Raw genomic sequence first — 20154 nt, forward strand, 5'->3', positions numbered from 1 at the left:
TCAATTCATCATTCTCAAGTCTATAGTATTAGATGATTGCTTAGGTTCTTCCTAGCAATATGATTTTGTGAAATCCTGCATCAAGCAATATATTTCTTTCACTAGAAGGGAAGCCTCTGTCAAACAATTAATAATAGGTTTTTCACCTCCTGGCATGCATCTGTATTTATATTATCTTTATATATTTCATGATCTGTGTATGACAAAGACTAATGTGAAAGTAAAAACACCCTTCTCAGCGCTTAGCATTTGTATACCATTCATAGATATGAAGATGCTTAAATGTTACTGAAATTGCTTTGGAATAAATAATGTTCACCCTGACTATCTTGAGAAAGAAGAATTGGTTTCTAAGCACTTTAGGTAAGAACATCGGGGAAGGAAACAAAAGGAAAATTGAGGAACAACTAAACACATACATTCAAATGAAACAAAACAAGACAAGAAAACACAAATTAATTCAGCACTCATAAACCTGCAGGAAATGCAAAGATTTTTTTAAAAAAAATCAGCTATGACAAGCTTATGAAAATCCTGACTACATGGGAGTGCACTGATGTGAGAACAGTGGCTAAAGCCCAGATTATACAGAAAAAACTGTGCATAATACCATTCACTTGTTATTCTAAATTCCCGGAAGAATAAGATAAAGTGGACTGAGTCCAAGATCATACACAAGTAGGAAGCCAGTTTCTATCTGAAAGATTATCAGGATAATTTAGGGATGGGCACATGACAAAGTGGTAAGAACATCCATTTAGGGGGCACAAGACACTGAATTCAAACTGTAATATTAGGGGTATTAAAGAAAAAAGCTATGATTTTAAATAATTGGAATAATTGTAACACTTGAGTATTTTAGTGGAGAAAAATCCATTAGAGAGTTAGAATGAACTCACGTTCCAATGCTACTTTAGTGATAATGTTTAGTGGTACTTCAGACAAAACAGAGTTATTTTGCAGATGAGCATGGATGTGCATTTGGGTGATGGAAATACTCTACTTACACAGGTGTAAATTAAATAGATTTTTTTGGGTAGATTGTAGTTCTTGAACTAAGTGCCTGGGTGATGTCCCTGAGCTTTTTCTCTCAAGGCTATCACTCTATTCCTTTGAGCCACAGTTCGAATTCTTATTTTCCATTGGTTGTTTGGAGATAAGAGGCTCATGGACTTTCCTGCCCAGGATGGCTTTAAACCATGTTCATCAGATCTCAGCCTCCTGAGAAACCTGGATTCCAGGCATGAGCCATCGATGTTTTTAATAATTTAGTAAATTGTATACTTATAGAAGTTATAAATTATCATTGTAACCTGTGTAATATATGTATGTATGTATATATCAATGCATACAGATAGAAATAGTTTAACATATTTTTCTATCTACAGTACATATATGAAATCATCCTTCATTATAAAATAAAATGGAAACAAAAGTTAATGAGAAGAAAAACAAAGGGAATTGTTACACGTTTCTTTTTGTTGAATGAAATATGTATCAGTTTAGAAAAAACCATCTCTACTTTAACAAAATGGATAATTGCTATTAATTCCAATCCATCTATTTGCCCATATTGTGCATCCTCACACATGAATGTCAAAATCAAACCACACTTTTTGTGTGTATTTAACTCACCTGTTATAATTTAGGGGATTGATGAAATAATCAAATAAAGATTAAAATAATAGTAAGTGAGGCTATGAGTTAGAGCTGAAAAAGATTTTAAATATTATAATACCTAATTAAAATGTATATTTCTTAGTTTTATTTTGTTGTTGTGTCTCTCATTCATACATTAGGAAAGTACATAGAAGGTTCTCACTAAATTTATGTAAGTATTAAAAATATATTGAAAGAATATGGACACAGTGTGGTTTTAGCTTATTGAGACATGTAGAGGATAGTGTGTTTTGAGGACTTGCAATACGTTGTGATGGAGATGAAAGGAAGGATGAGCTTATTCTAGAAAACTGACTAGAGGATTGCTCCCAGAAATATAGTGATGAATTCTTCCAAAAGGTTACAGTAAAATCACTTTCACAACCTTGTTCATTACTGCAATATTCACCACAGCCAAGTCATGGAAACAGCGAAGATGCCTTTTGGCAGGGGGATGTTTGGAGGAAATATGTCATATATATACAATTGGGTTGCACCTATCTATTATGAGGACTGTTACATTATTTGCAAAGAAAGGGATAGATCTAAAAATATGTTAAGTAAACGAAGTCAGAGCCTGACACACAAAGGACCCATGTTCTGTCGCATATTTGGAAGCCAGAATTTTATGCAAGTTAAACAACAGTATTAACCAAAGCTTTCATTTTTCAGAGCAGTATTTAAAGGTGTAATTTCTTATAAAATTGAACTTTTAATCCAACTAAATTAATACCAGGAAACTATCACTTGGAAGATGTGAGGGGAAGTCAAAGGGAAGGAATAAAGAGAGTTATGGAGGAAAAAAGTGAAGACATAATATTCAATGCAAATAATATGAAACTAGAAAAAATTAAAGTGGGGTGAGGTTTGGAAGGGTAGGGAAAAGTTATATAAAGATCCATTATATTAAAAAAACTCATTTTTTGAATGGAAATTTCCGTGTACACCTAGTTAAGATAATAAAAATATGATTAATAATAATGGAGACATTTGATCTTAAACTGTGTTCTCTTAAACCATGAGTCAATATAATAATTTCCTCCTCAGAAACTTTCTTTGCAGGTATTTTCCTCATAGTGACAGAAAAGTGATCAATGCAATGAATATCAATACCTCACATTGCACATATAAAATCATAGTAAAAATGTTAGAATTCATCACATGATAAAATAACAGGTAGAATGTGCCAAATGCTAATTGAATGTTTTTCCAAGTACTTTACCTATGGTATATAATTTAATCCTCACAATAATTCCATAAAGTTGAACTACTTACATTTTTAATTCTTGGATGATAACATTGAAGTCTTCAGAGTTGGAATTACTAGTATAACATTGCACACATGGTAAGTGTTAGCCTGAGGATCATCTCCCACTGTATCAATTAATCTCATTCTATTTTATGACGAAAATACCAGCACTTAGTCTACAAATTTTAGGAAAATTTCCCAGAATTATTGTTTTCACTTTCACAATATTTCACTTTATCTTTGTTAGAAAATAGGGAACTGTAATATGAAAACTCAAAGTTCATAATCAATGCATACCTCCCTGGTGAAAGGAACTGCTAAAGTATAACATTCTTGATTTCTAGCTCAAAATAGTAGAAATCATATTTTATCCCTTCACTCAACACTGCACTGCCTGGGGACCCTATCTCTGTTTAACACTGTCTTACTGAAAGAATGACCTCCCCAATTCCTGATGGAAACAGACTGCAGGTCTGATGGACCAATCATTTCCACATTGTAGGTCAACTAAGTTGTTTACCTTTCTAAGTATTTTGATTGCTTTTTATACACAACATTTTGAGAGAAAGGTACTACTTTAAAATGCTATTAAAGCAACACTGATATAAAAATCACCTTTGACCCCAGATACATATTTTACCTTTCCTATACTGAAAAATGCACTCTGAACTATCATTAATGTTAGGAATGAGAGGATAAAAAATCATAGACACCAAGACCTAAGTATGAATTAAAGACTCAGCAACTTGTGAATACTATTGGTTTAAAAACACATGAAGGGCGGGGTAGGTGGCTTAGTGGTAGAGCACTTGCCTTGCATTCATGAAGCCCTGGGTTCGATTCCTTAGCACCACACAAGAAAAAAGAAAAAAGCTGGAAGTGACGCTGTGGCTCAAGTGGTAGAGCGCTAGACTTGAGCTGAAGAGCTTAGGGACAGTGCCCAGAGTTCCAGCCCCACTACCGGACCACTCCCCCCAAAATAAAGACATAAATAGTACCATTTTTTTTCAAAATTTCTTATAATAGTGAAGATTCAATTATAAACTATTAACACTTGAAAATAAGTCATTTTCATGGGGGTAGAACACAAAACACAAGTTTAATCCTAATCATATTAAAAGGCTTTTATTTGTACTACAAATTCATTCTTATAACTACAAAGATTCTAAAAATTACTGAAGCACAGTGACAAAAAATAATTTAACTGCATCATCTACATTCAAAGGAGACAGTGCTAATAAAAAACAAAATTATACTAATAATTAGGTTACCCAATTCACTTACATTATTTATTCTATTTCTTTTACTTTCATAAAAACTGGCTTTTCATAAAATGATCCATAAAAAAACCTATATACCCACTTACATTTTCAGATCTTAACAATATTTTTTCAGAAATGTCTTTAGCTGTATAGTCAATGAACTAAAATATTACTAAAATATTTAAATGGTTTTCAGAAATTGCAAGACTCGCTCTGGGATGTTATTTATATTGGAAAAGATATTTGAAAAGCCTTATTTGTTAAAGTTGTGATAGTTACTCCCACAAAAGAACCATTAATGAAGAAACCTTTGTATGTGCAAAACAACTTCAAATGCATCCACAACCTGGAGATGACACAGGTTTTAGTTTTTTTTAATATATATCTAAGAAGCATAGCTACAATCCTGATTTTCAGTCAATATGATGTGATATTCAAACCTTAAAAATACGGGGTTTTGTTCAAGCCCCATGACCGACAAAAAAACAAAAACAAAAAAACAAAAAAAAATACGGGGCTTATTAACTTAGTGTGAATAGATACGATCTTACAAAGAAAGTTATTTTCAACAGAAATCCGGAAAGAGTTTATCCACCTTGAGTTTCACAGAAATAATCAGAGAGTAATACCTATTTGGTCAAGTCGGTCAAAATCACTCCATGAATATTTCTTAAAAATATAACCAATTTAAGAAGTCAAATACATATTTTGTACTGACAGTCATCTTACAGCAATAACTTACTACCTAATTATTTATTCATCTTTTTACCTAACGTATATTAAGAACTGAAAATGATCTCTTTTATCTAACTTATGTTGTAAATGCTTTGATTATGGTAATGTTATAAACAAATAAAATGTACAGAAGGGTGGTTCCACTGAAATGACAGGACAGAACACTGATAAATAAAAAACATTGCAACACAGTTCATTTCAGCATGACCCTGTTCATATTGGCAAGCAACATTGCAACAACACACACACACACACACACACACACACACACATACATAAACACACATGTGTGCACAAGTACACACACATACACATTCATGCCAAATTCAGGGTTTATTTTACAAAAAAATATTAATGATTAGGACGAATGATAATTTGCCTTATTACAAAATAATACATAATGCAGTCACCATGGTAGTTACATTTTATCTGCCCCTCAACATGTGACCACTTAATTTATTTTAGTTAATTATTTAACTAATTCATTCTTTCATTAGTTCAATACTAATACTAGAGCTTGAACTCAGGGCCTAGCTCTGTCCCAGAATTTGTTTTTTTTTTTGTTTTTTTTTTTTAGTTTTTTCAAGGCTAGCATTATATTGCTTGTACCACAGCTCCATTTCTAGCTTATGCTGGTTACTTTCAAACCAGAATCTAATGGACGTTTTTTTATTGGTCTGGTTTCAAACCAAAATCATCAAATTTAGTCTTTCTGATTATCTCGGAATAAAGACATGAGCCAACACTGTGGCTCCTACTTTTTCCTATACTTATCTATTGCACATACTTGGATAGCAATTTAATATTGAGAGTATAGAAGCAAGATGTATAGTGATTATATTGTTCTGTCAGAAATTCAAGTTAGTAATGTAAATTTCTTCTTAAGACCATACACAAAAAATACTTAAGAAGAAATCTGATGTGTGTGTGTGTGTGTGTGTGTGTGTGTGTGTGTGTGTGTGTGTGTGTGTGTGTGTGTGTGTGTGTGTGTGTGTGTACTGTTGCAATATGTTTCACATATAAGCACTGTGCAGGGGTGTCCAGACATTCACAGTAATTGCGTGAATATCTGCCTTGAGCTACCAACTCATGGACAATGTCAAAGTGTCCACTCTAGGCTTCCTGAGGAAGAGGGGTATACTCATCATCAGCCCTAGCATTCATATGAGTGGCCTTTTTGGAAATTAGTCTCCGCACTGTAGTAAGCTGCAAGAAAAGCACTCTAACACTGAGCCACCTTTCCAGCCCAGATGGAAGCAACACAGATGCCCCTCGGTAGTTGAATGGATCAAGCAAATGTGGAATATATACACAATGGAATTCTATGCCTCCATCAGAAAGAATGACATTGCCCCATTTTTTAGGAAATGGAAAGACTTGGAAAAAATTATATTAAGTGAAGTAAGCCAAGCCCAAAGAAACATAGGTCCCATGGTTTCCCTTATTTGCAATAGCTAGTATATGTATGAGTCAAGCAAAAAAGATCAGATAAGGTGAAGTTAGGAAAATGAACCCAAAGATATGTATTTAAATATTTTTTTCTTTCATGCATTTGTTTCTAACGTATTTATAAGATTATTTGTTGCTTTGTATGTCCCTCCCCCATAGTGTACCCCTTGCTTTCAGTGTATTTGATGTCGGTATAATTTGTGGAAGGGAAGGGGAAAAATAAGTCGCTTAAATAAGGATACAAGTGGATCGTTGCCACAATGAGAAGTACACGTTGTCACGTTGAAAACGAACTTTACAACTTTGTTGGGGGGAGGGAGTGGGTGGGGAGACTGGGGGAGGCTGGAAGGGATGGGAAAGGTAAACAAAGGAGGAGGCTAAAATGCTTGATAAGAAATGTACTCACTATCTTGCCCCTGTAATTGTAACTCCTCTGTACAGTATTTTCACAATAAAAACAAAACAAAACCAAACAAAAAAAAGTAATTTAAGTAGTCATGCAAAGGACTGTTATTTTACTACTGCATTATACATTTTTTCTAATGCTGAGTACCAATAAATAATGAATGTATTAGAAAGCTCTTAAAGCTCATATATTGAATAGTAAGTTCTCTTACACTATATCATTGTATTTCCCAAATCATTTACGTAGAAGGCATTGTTTCCTCTTTTTGCATTTCTAGAATAAGCTGCACATGAAGACACCACTGGTCCTCATTTTCATTCTTTTCATTTGAATACAGAGGAAAGTCTTTCCTCTGCTCTCTATCAATTTCCTACTCTCCAGTTAGAATAATTTAAAATAGTAAAAATGGAAAAAGAGAAAATAAATCATGGTGGAAAAACATGCAGAAAATTCACCGGATTTTTCTGACCAGTTCAACCAACGTGAACTATTGGGGATATACATGGACACCTCATTCACACTAGTACTCAAATTCTCTGGTTAGGCAATTCTGATGAAGACAAGGAACAAGATGAAAACGTGAGGAATGGTATCAATTGCAATAAAATAATGGAGAAGAATGCAAGCAAATTTCTTCTTTGGGATGCCGAAATTAATCGGCTTACTGCAGTGCAGAGACTACTTTCCCAAAAGGCCACTCACATGAATACCAGGAATGAGGATAAGTATACCCCTCTTCATCGGGAAGCCTAGAGTGGACATATAGATATTGTCCATGAGTTGGTAGCTCAAGGCAAATATTCATGCAATAACTGTGAATGACTTGGCACCCCTGCATAGTACTTATTTATGGAATAATACCAGAATGGATTCTTTCTTAATTCATCATGATCCAGATACCAATCCCCAAACTAATGGCATCTTGACGCCCTTGCATCTTGCTGCTGGGAATAGAAATAGCAAAGATATGTTCTATCTCCTTCTGTTGAACCATTGTATCAAACCGGGTCTGAAGAACAACTTGGAAGAAACTGCATTTGATATTGCCAAAAAGATAAGTATGTATCACTACCTCTTTGAAGTTGTGGAAAGCTGTACAAATTATTCTCTTATGTAGTAATGGTTTGGTTAAGTTTCTTAAATTTCAAAGGTGCCATTCCATCCTTTGTGTCCCTACAAAATATTTTGATAATAAAAAGCAACAGCAATATCTTAATTTAAAAATTCATGGATTCCATGGTATTCTTCCACGTGAATTGCCTCACTTTGATGTCAAAATGTATTCAAGAGTTGATTGTATGCATCTATAATGATTTCTGCAGAGCTTGTCATTTTTTTAAAATTTTAACTTATCTGTTGTATAGTATAGAAACTAAAGTTATTCCTGGTGCTTGTCTGAAAAAAAAAGTATATCTAGGTTTGTATAGAGTCCATAATCTATTTCATTATCTTCTAGATATAATACTTTGAAGTCTACATTGTTTTATAATATATAGATTCATTAATAAATGCGTCCTTTCAGATTACATTCCATATAAAAAATTCAAGTTTTGTAAAGGCTATGCTATGTAAGGGCCTTTCTAAGGTGAAGATTTAATACACTGATGTCAAACTAACCTTTAATTCTATGAATTACATGTATTGTTACACTTGTGTTTTTGTAATCAACTTTTTAATAACTGTTTGTCATTTCTTGCATTTGTAGAATGAAAAATATGGAATATTTCACGAATTATTGTATCATCCTTCTGCAAGTGCCATGTTAATCTCTGTATTGTTGTCATTTGGGTAGACCTGCTGCTGAAGCATGTAGTATCCTCTAAATTTAAGTAGTTAATGATGCAATCTTTATACAGGCATATATCCTTGGTTGCCTATTTGTAACAAGGAACCCTTATTGTCCCTAAAATGCTATTGATCTTATTTCTCTAAATTTCTGTGTATAGTGGGAAAAACTTACATTGTTTGGTCGATTACTCACATTTGCAATTTTTTGTCAATGACTATTTTGTCGTTTTCATTTTAAATTTGATCATATTTTGAAGCCTTTATAGCTAAATCCAAAGGTGATGGCTTTTCAAGTACTTACTTATCAACTGAGTTAACTTTGTGGAGCTAATGGATTAAAAGTAAGCCTTGCTTAAAAGCTACTTCTAAATTTCTGCAGCTTAAAATTTCCTAAATGAGGTCGCAGTGGTACAAATGTCTTCCTGAACCTTTACCCTTCTTCCATGTAGGAACAGACCAACCAGAACATCTTACCCTGACAGCATAGATTGTCTTACTGGAACAAAACTAATTTTAGTTACAAGGGTTCATAGAGAGATGAACACTTCAGACAGAATTGTTCAGAATAGAAGGTATTTTATCAAAATATAATTGTTTATTATACCTATCATTTCAAAAGTAGCTAAAGCCAAGAAGGTGAAAAAATTTTCATATGCATGATTACCTAGTGTCCTGGCCTGTCTATCATCCAACCAGGCAGGAACTTACACTACTGACTCTCTATCACCAAATATTTCCATAGCTCCTGGAAAAGTCCATATGTTTCTCCTTGAAATTAGCCCTTAAATTGGTAATGTTTTAATCACAGTGTTTCCTCTTGCCTCTAGGCTGTAAATTTACAAATAGTAAGGTTCTATGTTTAATTCTACCAAAAACTGAGGTAGAGATAATGGAATAATACTTTAAAGCACAGTTGCCTTTGATACCCTAACCACAACAGAACAATGCATAACAATTTCTTATATTATATATACTTATATATTTTATATTTATATGTGCTGATCTTAAATTTCACGCAGTGAACCTTACTAGAATTAATTGATAATTTAACAAATAAATTGAAATTTACTCCCATAAATAGATTGGAACATAAATAATTAGGTTTAGAATATATATTAGTATATAAAAAGTATCAATGCAATGTCTTCGGTATAAACTTGTGATACCTTCTAACTGTTCTTGGTCTTCTGAATTCACATAATTAAAAAAAACAGTAAGTATTGTTTTCCTCTAATCTAGAAGATATTTTACACTGCTGCTGTATTTATTGTGTTAACTCGCTAGTCCCAAAGTGTTTTTCTACGTATTTCTGAAACATTCTTACTGATTACACCCAAATTTTGCTGATATGATGCCTAAAAACTATTATTCTTCTGCAGTACCCACGGGTCCAAGGATATCAGATCCCAGTTGCCTGCATCACTAGATAATATGGGCAAGACTTCTCACCTTGGCCCATGCAACATGCTAAGAGAAAGTAATTGAAGACCCATCTCAATTTCTCATTTCCTATAATATTTCAGTACTAAAATACCTCGCAGGAATTAGCAGTAAGCAATTGTGAAATGTAAGACAACTTAAAATGAAAGATGAGATCACAAAATATGAGAGAAAGTACTGTAGTTCAAACTTTCAATTTACAGATGCCCAGCCCATATGAGTAAACAAAATCACAAATGTCACAAGATTATTTTTAATACCCCACTCCTAATGATGAATAAAAGATTTCAGTCCAGCATAAGTAGGCCAAAAAATCCCTGGAATGATAGATCCATAATTGTTCTACCAAGGCTAGGAAAACTTGACTTAGAGGTCAAATATAATTTCGAAAAACATTAATTGAGAAGACCCTTAGAAATTCAAAACACTGGTACTTCAGTAAATCTTGGTTTTGTACTCTAAAAATGTTGTCATTCTCAAACCAATGATAACCTACATTTAATCTCTTGAAAGTATATTCCTTTTCAAATAAACTTTTAAAAATCATATTCACCAAAATAACACTTGACAGGTAGATGATAGTGACATTAAAAGTTTTTCAAGTGTAGGAATCAAGTTACAATAGTTGATTTATTTACCCAGCCCTAATGCCAAATAAGTTCAACCAGTAATTAATGGGTAGAAATAGTATCTCCCACCATTTGCGTTGGTCAGTAGGTGCCTTCCAGAAATGTGTTAAATAGATCAGCCTCCCATAATTCAAACCCAAATATTAGCTAATAAAGTAAATTTCATCACATAAGAAGGTACATTTTAAAAAGTCACTAGTAGTTGCCTTATCATTGTTGCCTTATCATATAATTTCCCTATCTGTCAAACAAAGTAAGAAATATGATTTTAAGTCTTGAATATGGGTACTGATCAGAGATGTGACAAAGATAAAATCTGTCTTCTATTTCTATCATATTCCTCTACAGTAGTAAATTTAATTTTCTTCTTTTTCTAAAACTTATAGGTAGTAGAAAATATCATCCCATGTAAAATAAAATAATCACACACCATTGTACAAAGCCATTTATAAAAACTGGTAGTTAGGTATAAATTCTAAGTGATTTTTAAACTTTCTTGGTGACTAAAGATTAATCTTCCAAAAAGATGAGAATAAAATCATGTCTAGGTGCTTCACATCTCCAGTCTTGCAAATTGTTATTGCAGATGAATGAATTATGGAAATATAAGCTGACATCAGTTCAAGTATATGTGGGATTGAAACTCCATGGAATGTATATAAATCTTTCAAAGTATTAACAGACAGTTTAGCAGAATGACTATCAGGAAGTTGAAACCAGAAAGGAATAATAGTAAAGATATAAAATGAATGAAAAATGGAACAAGGGGCAAGTACAGCTAGAATACTCAATGTACAAATGTAATAAAGGAAGTGGTGAATCTGAAATAAATCTTGGAGAAAGGGTTGGTTGACAATGATAAAAAGTGACTCTGATCCAGAAGCATTGGACAATTAGTTGGACATATTTAATTGTAACACACTTGCACAACCTTTTGAAATTCAGTTAAAAACACAACTACAAACAAAAACACACAAAAATCACAACCAACAGCAATCTTTAGAGAGTATGTATATGAGCTCACAAAATTTTAAGCAGTTAATGAAGCGCTGTCATGGGAGAAGCAAACAAACTGTTGAAAGAGGGCAGTTTGGTGTAAGGGAGAATTTTGAACACATTTAAATAGATTGTCAAAGGTTATATATCACCTACATCTACTGCAAATATTTTCTTCTGTGAGTATTCTTTTTTTGGGGGGTGTCCGGTCATGGGGCCTGAACTCTGGGCTGGGCGCTGTCCCTCAGCTCTTCAGCTCAAAGCTAGCGCTCTACCACTTGAGCCATAGCTCCACTTCCGGCCATTTTCTTTTTGCTTATGTGATGCTGAGGAATCGAACCCAGGGCCTCAGGCATGCAAGGCAAGCGCTCTACCACTGAGCCACTTTCCCAGCCCCCATTCTTTGAGTATTCTTTGTCTGAACTGGTTACTCCAGTCCTGAGGTACACTTTATAGTTTGTGGAGATAGAATGGAAGAAACAAGAACAAGAACGCATTACACCACTGGAGAGAATACAGTCCTCTATGGTTTCTCTCATCTTTCTTCACTACTCTTTTCTCATACTTTTAATAAAGTCAAGTGATTTTGAATTACATCTTTCCTTCTTTTTCAGAGAATTACTGTTTGGTAATTAAATGTCAATTCACAAATTTTGATGTCTTTTTTTAAAAAGAACTTTGAATTTAAATTCCACTACAACCTTGTTTCACACAGTGAGAATATATTTCCTGGGTAAGGACAATTCTCAAGGGAACCTACAGGATTCACAGCAAGGTTTGTGAGGCTTGTTTGTTTAGTGTGAAAATGAGTCATATTCACCCACATTGCTAGCTCTCAGCTAAGTCTCCACGGATTTCTTTGCATGAAAGCTTATTTTCCCAGACAATTTTAAATTGTCTTAATAGTCTAAGTTGTTAAAACGTTTGAACAATTAAAATTTACCTGTCATAAATTTTAAAACTCTTTTGAAATTCTTTTATCAGAATCGTGAATTCACCTATCTTAATCCTGCCTTCACCATCAAAAACAGTTAACGTGTTGTTTTCATGATATAGTGTCCATGGAACTATTTTCCAGTGCCTTTGTTATGCATATATATGACCATATAAGCTGATGCTGAGCAAAATGAACTCCAAGATATGGAAACAGAAATATTTATTTGCGGTTGTTGGTTTTTATGTACTATGTGATTTCTATTTCTTTTGAGATTTTCCCCTATGGTTTATCCCCTGCTGTGTTTGATTTTGGTACCATGTGTATTGTGTATACATTTACCTTAATTAGGTAAGGGAACAGGAACAAAAAAATGGTGAGGCAAAGAACAAAGAGCAAACCAATGCAATAGCAATTCTCACAAGACAATAAGTTGGAAATGTACATTAAAACTTTTGAGGGGCATAGGGGTGAAGGAAAAACTGTGAGAAAAATGAGAGAGGGGATAACAAGTTTGAAAAGTTATGCATTCAGTACCTTACAATTGCTGTAACCCCAGTGAACATTAAAATTTCACATTAAAATTAAATTTAAAAAATAAGCTGATGAAATAAAATTTCACTGCTTTGGTATAGTAAATATTATTCTGCATGTAGTAACTTTTAAAAAATCAGTATTATTTGGCATCTAATTTGAATTAATTACCTCTTCTTTTTCAGAGGGTCATCAACTGGAATGATATCCAACTAGACATTTTTTTCACAATATACTTGCCAGTATTTTGAAAATAGAATAAATTTAGTACTTTCTTATATTAAAAGAGAAAACAGTTTAATTCTATGGAAACCCATAACTTTTAAAAGTAAATAAGTTGTTAAGAGGACAGAATGTATGTGGTCTTCAAAATTCCTATGACTAATAACTACTCATTTTCAAATTCTGAACATTCCATACCTGAGAGATTCAAAATATACCTGTTTGCATGTTATGTAATTCTGCAATAGATGCATTTTCCAATTGGGTGTTACGGACTGAGAAGTGAACAGAAAAAGAGCCACATTCTGATTTGGGATAAAACTATGAAGCATGTTATAATTAATTCTTCAAGAGTAAGCAGTTGTTTATCAGATTAAGCTATTATTTCATGACCATCAATCACAAGATTTATGCCATAAAGTCATCCTAGCCCACCAGTTTCCAACTTGTAGGGTGCACCTCAAAATTCCCTTAATTCACATCAAGAATAGCTTATCTCCATTGTGAAAATACACTGCACCTCTGCTAATGTGATGCCCTCCGTGTTCTGGAAAGAACACCACAATAAACTGGGTTGCATCATTTTTCCTCCACTGGTATTCTTGCAAATATTATTTATATTTATACTTTTTAACTATCATAGATAATCAGGATTCTAAGATTGAAAGATTACAGTTCAAAGCCTGTGAAGACTCAGGGTCTATGTTGAAGGGGTAGAATGATGCAGGCTCCGGCCTCAGGATTATCTGAGGACTGTGTTTGAGTATTAGGAAAACTCTTGGTATGCCGGGCTAGAGAGGGAAAATGTTCTCTCTCCCTATCTCAAAACACATGTCACAGACTCCTGGGAGCTGATGAAGGAGCTCTTCTGCTTGCTTAATCATAGTTGAACAGCTGGTCAAGCATTTTCCTGAGATTGGAGAAGTGGTTTGAGCTTGCTCTAAAATAGTTTAGATAATAATATACCAAGACAGGGCTGGGAAGGTGCTCAGTGGTAGAGCGCTTGCCTTGCATGCATGAGGCCCTGAGTTCGATTCCTCAGCACCACATAAGCAAAAAGAAAAAAGCCGGGAGTGGTGATGTTGCTCAAGTGGTAGAGCTCTAGCATTGACCTGAATTGCTGAGGGACAGCACCCAGGCCCAGAGTTAAGGACCCATGACTGGACCCCCCCAAAATAATGATATACCAAGGCATTGTCTCACAGGTCAAGTAAAAATATTTCTGTTGAAATTTTTGTGTCAATGTCTTCTTACCAAATCTTGGCAAAGATCATGCTTGCTTGTCTTTAAATACCCACTAACAATAAAGCATAGCATGCACTGGCAATTGCTGTTTGCACTATGCATCCCCTGTGTCCTGGTGATTTCGTTACCCTTACGCAGGAACCCCAAGGCACTAGACAATACAATTGGCACCCAAACAGCGACCCTTCATTGTTGAATTCAGGAAGGGATATTCAGGTAAGTACTTTTAATGACAGGGTGATGGGACAAGTTAAATCTACTCCGTACTTACATATGCTTAAACATTTCCTTGCTGCTTATGGTCTAAATATTTCTTCTTCTGACATAGAAATATTTATTAATGTAGTTAGGGAATGTAATCCTTGGTTCGCCGATGAAGGAATATTAGATGTTGATAATTGGAAACGAGTAAAGAATAACATAGAAAGAGCTATTCGAGAAGGGGAAAAGATTCCTATTAGATTTTGGGTCATTTGGGCTATTTTACGTACCCTTTTTAAAGCTTAGAATGAGGAAAGATTAATAGCAGACTTAAAGAAAGAGGCCACCCTTTCTATTGTAGATTTACAATTGGACTCTGAGGTTAAGGACGGAATTGATAAGGATGCATTGCCATTAACAGAGAAAAAACAAGAAGTAAAAAAAAGGCTGAAAGGAACAAACTGAAAGTGTAAATAAAATGTCTGAGCAAATGGAATTGATTTAATCAAAATTACAACATATGTAGTGGGAAATTAGCAGAGTGAAAGGAGAACCTGAGAAAGTGAAAGTAAAGCAGCCTTCGGCTCCTTCACTGGCCGATGCAATTTTTACAGCATCATTCCCTCACAAAACAGAAGGCTCAGACAGTGAGTTTGATGATGAAATGCCTATATTTCTCTTATCCTGTAATTCAACCACCCCCTAGGAATGGTGTATCTCAACCAGCCAGATATGAAGGTGCTGCTGTTGATGATATTGGTAAACTTAAGAAGGCAGTGATGTTGTATGGTCCTTGTAAGGTCCGCTCCAGGATGGCGAGCAGACTCCACCCTCCTCCCAGCAAAGTCTCCACCCAGTACCTGCGTTACCTAGGCAACTGCTATACCTGGAAGAGGTCACATCTGCATCCCCTGAGGTCACATCTGAATTTGGTGTGGCCACACCTTTCTCTGCCCATACCCTACATAAGGCCTAGCCCAGGCCCAGAGGCACTCTCTTGCTGCTCTTTTCTAGCTCTCTCTGCTCTCTGCTCTTTTCTAGCTCTCCCACTGTTCTTTTCTAGCTCTCTGTTCTCTCTCTCTGCTCTCTCACTGTTCTTTTACCCTAGATAAGGCCTAGCCCAGGCCCAGTGGCACTTTCTCCCTGCTCTTTTCTAGCTCTCTCTGCTCTCTGCTCTTTTCTAGCTCTCCCACTGTTCTTTTCTAGCTCTCTGTTTTCTCTCTATGCTCTCTCACTGTTCTTTTCTAGCTCTCTGTTCTCTCTCTCTGCTCTCTCAGTTCTTTTCTAGCTCTCTCTGCTCTCTCTCTGCTCTCTTGCTGCTCTTTTCTAGCTCTCTGCTCTCTCACAGCTCTTTTCTAGCTCTCTGTTCTCTTGCTGCTCTTTTCTAGCTCTCTCTCTTCTCTCTCTTTCCTCTCTCTCTTTCCCTTCTCTTTGCCAGCTCTCTCTTTCCTAGGCCTTTCCCAGCCGTGTGGAATGCCTACCTTGCCTGGTCCCAGCAGGTCTACTCAATAAACCTACCCCTTACCTGAATACCACGTGAGTGCTGTTGATCTTACTCAGCTACCGCTTTTTAAAAACCTAACATAAATGGTGCCGTGACTCAGATAAAGGGCTTAAAGTCAGGATAGCTGGGATTTCTCTCAGGATTTTTTTCCCTTTTTTTTCTTTTTTCTTTTTTTTTTTTTTTTTTACCTTTTTGCTCTGAGGAATACCCACAGTTCTGATGGCCTTTTGCGAACCCATCTGTCTGTTGCAGACACAGTGCATCGATACCATTGCTCGCCTTCACATCCACGTCCACACCACTTCTCTACTCTGGTGAGTGACGCTACTCTATGGTTCTCTGTTGCTCTCTCTAGAGGGCTCTGGGGGAAGTCGGGACGCAGCTTCTGCCTGGTCAGCTCTCCTTCACTCACCAGACTGACTCTCTCCTACTCATTTAATAGGGTGCTGCGAATCATGTCTGAGCCATGAAACCCCTTTGAAATGTCTCCTGCACTCCCTGGAAAATCAGAGCACCTCATTTTTATGCCATTCTCAGATGTAGACAGTTTTTGCTACTGCAATGGTAAATGGTCAGAATTCTGTTTGTTTTCGGGCTCTCTTTGCTCTCTCTCTGCCATTCATGGCCAACTTTCCCTATCTCTCCCTTTCTTTTTTCTACATTTTGGCTTGTGCCCTGAAGAGTGCAACGCTGGCTGGGTCCCAGGGACCCCCTCTAGGTTCTCTCTCAAAGGCTAGCCAATTGTAGTCTTGGTCTATTTGTTCAAATTGTCTTTGCCTTTTTTTTTTTTTCAGAAATTCGCCATCTTGAGTTCGCCATCGTGGCCACATGGTGGCTTAAGGGTTTGGCCCCATCTGACCCTTAACCTTCCACCAAACTTACTACTCCATCCGGCTATTCTAAGGTGCCTTGCTAACAATTGGCTCTTTTCACAGGCCATGGTAACTGAGGCCCAAACATGTGATGTGCTTTGTTAGCAAATAGGTCTAAACATTGTTGTCAAAATTTTAGGTTTTGAGTTTTGCCTTTTTTGTTTTGTGTTCTGTCTTCTACTGACTACATGGTTCTAAAATACTGGGCATATCTGTGCTAAAATTCTCATCACATCAAATGAGTTTTGTCATTTCAGAATATTTGTTGGCAATTCTTGATAAGCCTTTTTGCTTTGCGTTGTGTATTCTACTGACTACATGGTTCTAAAATACTTGGCATATCTGTGCTGAAATTCTCATGACATCTAATGAGTTTTGTCATTTCAGAATATTTGTCGGTCAATTCTTGATAAGAACCAGGTAAGCTCTACTTATTCTACTTGATCTCCTTGTTGCTTTGATTGGAAATAATAAAGGGCTTTTGTGGCAAAGATTGCAGTTCAAAGGCAGCCCGGGCTGAAAAATCCCTAAGACTCCATCTCCCAAATAACCTGCAAAGAGCACAGCTGGAAGCATGGCTCAAGACTATCTCTAAGCAGCCAAAAAATAACAATTGTAACTCAAAGTGGTAGAGCAGTATCATTGAGCAGAAGTTCTCAGGGACTGTGGCCAGGCCTTGAGTTCAAACCTCCTTGAATACCAACTGGGACAAGCCATCCCAGCAATGAGCACCTAGACTCAGCCAGTCTGGGGAACAAGGGAACATGGAGAGGAGTAAGAGGAGATGTCACATCAGGTACTTTGTTCCTGCCCTTTCAAAATTAACCAGAGCCGGGAGGTCAGGGGAAGTAAGAAGCCTGCCCATCCAATGTCTATACCTGTCTACCTATTAATGGAACAGGAATTTATATTCTTTCCTTTGTCACCTGACTTCGCTACCTAGTCACCAGATGTCAGAAGTAGCTAGGGACATTTCTACAACATTTTCAGCCCCAAGTCATTCCTCTTGACATTTATTTGCTCTCTAGTATTTTTTTCCAGCCCCTCAATGATCATGAGACTTCTCCAGACTTCATCTAAGGACTCACGCCACCAAGGGACAGCTGCTGCTCACTGCCTTCTCTGGGAGGGGACCAAATTCCAGCCTTTTATCCCTATTGTTGATGCCTCCTTGTCAGCAGGAAGTAGCCAGAGAGAATCCATGCCCTATTTTATGATTATTAAAAGGCTAGAATGTAAGGTCTGATCCAGGATGGCAAGCAGACTCCACTCTCCTCACAGCAAAGTCTCCACCCAGTACCTGCGTTACCTAGGCAACTGGGACACCTGGAAGAGGTCATATCTGCATCCCCTGCGGTCACATCTGAATTTGATGTGGCCACACCTTTCTCTGCCCCTACCCTAGATAAGGCCTGGCCCAGGCCCAGAGGCACTCTCTTGCTGCTCTTTTCTAGCTCTCTATGCTCTCTGCTCTTTTCTAGCTCTCTTAATGTTCTTTTCTAGCTCTCTGCTTTCTCACTGTTCTTTTCTAGCTCTCTGCTCTCTCTCTCTCTGCTCTTTTGCTGCTCTTTTCTAGCTCTCTGCTCTCTCGTAGCTCTTTTCTAGCTCTCTCTCTTCTCTCTCTTTCTTTTCTCTTTCCCAGCTCTCCCTTTCCTAGGCCTTTCCCAGACACATGGAGTGCTAACCTTTCCTGGACCCAGCAGGTCTACTGAATAAACCTACCCCTTACCTGAATACCACGTGTGTGGTGCTGTTCTTACTCGGCTACCTCTTTTTAAAAACCTAGCAGTCCTCAGTCTCATTATGTTAAGAAATTATATAATGGGCTTGCCTGACATTACAATAATTTTGTTCCAGAGGATTGGAAGATGCTTTGTAGAGCCTTGTTTAAGAAACTGAAATACCTACAATGGCAAATGTGGTTTATTGAGTTATGTACAAAAAGGGCTAGACAAAATGCACAGAGCAGTAATCCACGCCTGCAGATGTTCATATGCAAGTGAACTCTCCTGAAGAGATCCATGAGGAGTTAAGAGACATAGGTATTGAGGCATGGGAAAGGATTCGATCAGAAGGAGAGCATTATGGCTTTGGACTAAAGTAATTCAAAAACCTAATAAACCCTATGTTGAATTTTTATCACGATTGAAATTGACCTTGGAATGTACTGTTGTGGGAGAGGCTGCAGGGCAACAACTGCTGCACATGTTGGCTTATGAGAATGCTAAGAAGGACTGTAGATGAGCCCTATTGCCTATTAAAGAATCTGGGGATGTGACTACATATTTAAGGGCCTGCAAAGACATTACATCTGAATCCAGGCGTATACAGGAGTTTGTTGAAGCTATGGCCACTACCTAGCATGCTTTGCAAACAAAATCCTGTAATCTAAAGTGTTTTGGATATGGTCAAATGGGACATATAAAGAAAAAAATTTTAAAGGCTACTGATGTTAACAAGGGAGGACCGGGAATTTGCCCTAAACGTAAAAAAGGGAAGCACTGGGCAAGGGACTGTAGATCAAAAATAGACAATAATGGAATTCCTATAAAAGATGTTTACCCTATGCAAGAAAACTCTCCATCGGGCCAGCCCTGGGGCCCAAGATTAATAAGCGAGGGCAGCCAATCATCTTTTCCCTTGTCCCTGCCACAGCCCACAGCGCCGCAGTGGACATACCAGCCTTAAAAGATTTTATTTTAAAAGGTGATGATAAGCCACAAAAAATTCCTACCAGAATTTGTGGACCTTTACCTGAAGGAATATTTGGCCTAATGACTGGTAGATCCAGTCTTAATGCAAAAGGAGTTTTAGTGTATTTATTGATGTATAGTATATTTAGTATATTTCGTATATTTATTGATGCTGACTCTATTGGGAAATAAAAAATTTAATGTCAGCTGCTACAGATATTTCCTTTAAAAATGGAGAAAGAATTGCTCAAATCTTGTTATTACCATATATATCTATTGGAAAGTCATTTACACCCCACATTGGGGGATTTGGAAGTACCAACCAACAAAATGTGT

General features: G+C 36.3%; 1 pseudogene; it reads right to left on the reverse strand.

Annotated features, from left to right (window-relative positions):
• Positions 1 to 8469: 8469 nt before the first annotated feature.
• Positions 8470 to 8569, reverse strand: LOC138803731 (U6 spliceosomal RNA; annotated as a pseudogene).
• Between the last annotated feature and the right edge of the window lie 11585 nt (positions 8570 to 20154).

Source organism: Dipodomys merriami, unplaced genomic scaffold, assembly GCF_024711535.1.
Source record: "Dipodomys merriami isolate MVZ:Mamm:240054 unplaced genomic scaffold, mDipMer1.0.p SCAF_347, whole genome shotgun sequence".
NCBI lineage: Eukaryota > Metazoa > Chordata > Mammalia > Rodentia > Heteromyidae > Dipodomys > Dipodomys merriami.